The following is a 3,413-nucleotide window of genomic DNA, read 5'->3' on the forward strand; positions in this document are numbered from 1 at the left end:
TTCTTACAGATGCTTTTTCTGACGTCCTGGTGGTCCCCGAACCACCTGGGTCCAAGAGTGGATCCGCCCATGGATGGGATTTAAAATTTGGATTTGAGAGGTCAAATTAATCCATTAGGAGAGTAACGTCTGAATAGAAGTTTTCTGCAAATCGTGTGCGGCACTGAGAAGAGGCGAGTTCAATTTTTTCTGTTGATTTTGGCTGGTTTGGCAGGGAGTGAAAGAAAAATTGCGATGGTGTGGCAAGGCATCTGGTAGGCGGTATGATCTAGCACTTGAGATTGCACAATTATACGTCTGAAAGCAAACTTCAGAATACTTGAAAATATGTAAGTTGGTTTCTGTATACTGAGAGATGGCCTTCTCTTCTTTCAATATTTCAAGGGCACATAGAAAATTTTTAAAGCAAAGATGGAATTTGTATATTCTTCGTTTAATCACATCTGACATCGTTTGATCGGATGCAGACAGTTCCTATCGTGATGGAATTTGGATGCATCATTTGATCGGATGTGTATATTGTATCTCGAAATGATAAACTACGAAAGAGATCCCATGCGTATTCAACTTTTTCGCTTTGCACAAACCTTCAATAAGAGTGGTGTAAGTTACAATATCAAAATCCAACTTCTTTCCCTCAATCTCTTTCAACAATTCAACTGCCTTTGGAAATTGTTGGTGTTTACAAAGGCCATCCAGTAAAATAGAATAAGTTAAGAATATTTGGAAAGTTGGCCTAAAGCTTGCATTTGAGAGAAGAAGTTATGTGCATCTTGTATTCTTCCCATCTTGCAAAACCGATCAATAAGAGTGTTTTAAGTAATGGTATTTGGAACCACTCCCCTATGGGACATTTCTCGAAAAAGCATCCGAGCATCATCTATCCTTTCAAGCTTACAATAGCCGTTTATCAATATGTTACAACTATGAGCATCAACCATGCAACCTTTGCTAAGCATTACTTCAAAAACCTTTTTCGCCTCGTCCACTTCTCCTCGCAAACAATACCCATCCATAAATGAATTGTAAGAAATCTTAAGGTTCGATATCTATTTGAATCATCATTTCGACCATGCTCCTTGCTTCTTGGGCCATCCCCTCTTTACAAAATGTATCAACCAAGACACTGAAGGTGCACACATTGGGAAAGATATCCTTACCATTTCATTCAACAATCTTGTAGCTTCTTTCCATTTCTGTAATTTGCATGAATCAAAGAGGTATACGTAATGACGTTGGGAGCAAACCCTTACTCGTCATTTCAGAAAAGAGGTTTAGTGCATCGACAACTAGAATATCCTTGCAAAGATTGTCGATGATCATGCTATAAATAACTATGTTAGGCTTGCAAGCCCCTTCTTCCATCTTCTTAAGCAATTGGATTGCGGCAGTGTTGTCACCTTTTGCGCAAAGGCCTTTTACTAGGGTACCGAAAGTTGAACACATTGAGAGCATTTCGTCGGTGTAGAAGCGCGAGAGTGAAAGAAAGCCAAGTAATTGTTGAAGAAAACAACAACGGAAGAAGATTGAAGAAGACAAGGCAACATACCTCTGGTGCTGCTGCTTCCTTAACCAACCTTCAAAGAAGAAGAATAAGCAATCATTGCCCGCATCATCCTCATCATCTCTAACTCAGCAATTCAGTGCGTTAACCTCTACAGTTGACCTCCACTATGCAAAAGTACTTTAGTACACGAGAAAAAACTAAAGAAGGGATTTGTTTTAAGAGCCAGAAAGACTAAATTTGAAAATAAAATTTTGGAAACTAAATACGTGAAAGTTGATGATTCGTTTGTTACTTAAACGTTGATAAATGTGTTTATTCCTATTGGTGATGCATCATTTAGTTTGCAAATTTTGTCTCCAAATTTAGTTTCCATAGTATTACCCAAAAAAAATGTTAAGGTGACATTTTCTTATTCATATTGTTGTTATAAATATAATTTGTTGTGGATTCGAGCTTTTATTATGTATAATACAATTTGTGATACATAATTAATTTTTATTATTACTCATCTATCTTATTATCAAGGCCGTCTCTGACATTTTGGGGACCTTGTGCGAGTTTAATAAAAAGGCCTTCTTATTTTAAAAAATATATTTTTGGACAATATATTCTTACAAAGCTCAACAATCAATATTCAAACTTAATTGAAATTAGCATATCACTTGTTACATCCCACATCGCCTAGGGGTGTGGATCCTAGAAGCCTTATATATATATTCCCATCTCTACCTAGTACGAGCCCTTTTGGGAGCTCACTGGCTTCGGGTTTCATCGGAACTCTGAAGTTAAGCGAGTTCGCGCGAGAGCAATCCCATAATGGGTGACCCACTGGGAAGTTCTCATGTGAGTTCCCAGAAACAAAACCGTGAGGGCGTGGTCGGGGCCCAAAGCGGATAATATCGTGCTATGGCGGAGTCGAGCCCGGGATATGGTGGGGGCCGAGGTCGGGATGCGACAATTTAACTGACACACCCCAACCTAGATCGAGGTATGATGGCCGTCATGTGGGAGTGACGTAATCATGTGCACAGTGTGGAAGCAATAAAGATATAAGGGAAATGCGAATGAATAAAAACCAAACTACCAGCAGTACTAGCTAAGATAAAGTGTTAGTGCGAGATTAAATGTGAAATACACAACCAAAGCATAAATATCCTAGATGCAGTCAAGCAGGACAAGTACTAATTGTACAACACCCAAGGGTGATCCTACATTTATGATGTTTTGTCAGAACCCCCGTCAAAATCCTCGTGATCCACCAAAGCACTTATATCTAAAACCTGGAGAGACGCAAAACAAAAAGTGTGAGTGGGCAAAACCAAAGCTTTTCAAAATCATTTCATTTCTCAAAAGTTTTAACCCCTCGCCGTAAAACCTGTATAATTTTTCCAGAAAAATATAATATATGTTATATCAGAATTCATGCTCAGGATGAAAATCCATAAAATATATCATGCCAAAATATCTCAATGAAATGCCATAAGGAATCCAATTAAATATATCAGTGCTAGATATCCTAACAGCCAGATCTACCTAACTTGACCTGCACGGCTGAGTACATAGCTCATAACCAATCTCAATCATATCAAATCAAATCCTGCACACGAGTCGGAACCACCTAAAGTGGTCTGTACGACAGGACTAGGTGTAATATAAATATGCCCTAGTTCTACGATCACATGACGAGTCGGAACCACCTAGAGTGGTTTGTATGACAAGTCTGTGCACCTAACTTGGATCCAAGGTGAGCATATGGTGTGGGAGGTGAACATCACGTGAAGGATTATGCCCTAACTATGGGTGGGAGCACTAACACCGGGATGCAGATTTATGAGCTCTCAATACATCACATCATATCTCACATAACTGAAGCAATCTCATATCTTTAATTTATGAACTTACCTGG

At 38.9% G+C, this 3,413-nt stretch overlaps 1 pseudogene; it reads right to left on the reverse strand.

The window, feature by feature from the left end:
• Window positions 1–307: 307 nt before the first annotated feature.
• Window positions 308–1,455, reverse strand: LOC126590233 (pentatricopeptide repeat-containing protein At1g62680, mitochondrial-like; annotated as a pseudogene).
• Between the last annotated feature and the right edge of the window lie 1,958 nt (window positions 1,456–3,413).

Source organism: Malus sylvestris, chromosome 11, assembly GCF_916048215.2.
Source record: "Malus sylvestris chromosome 11, drMalSylv7.2, whole genome shotgun sequence".
NCBI classification, from domain to species: Eukaryota; Viridiplantae; Streptophyta; class Magnoliopsida; order Rosales; family Rosaceae; genus Malus; species Malus sylvestris.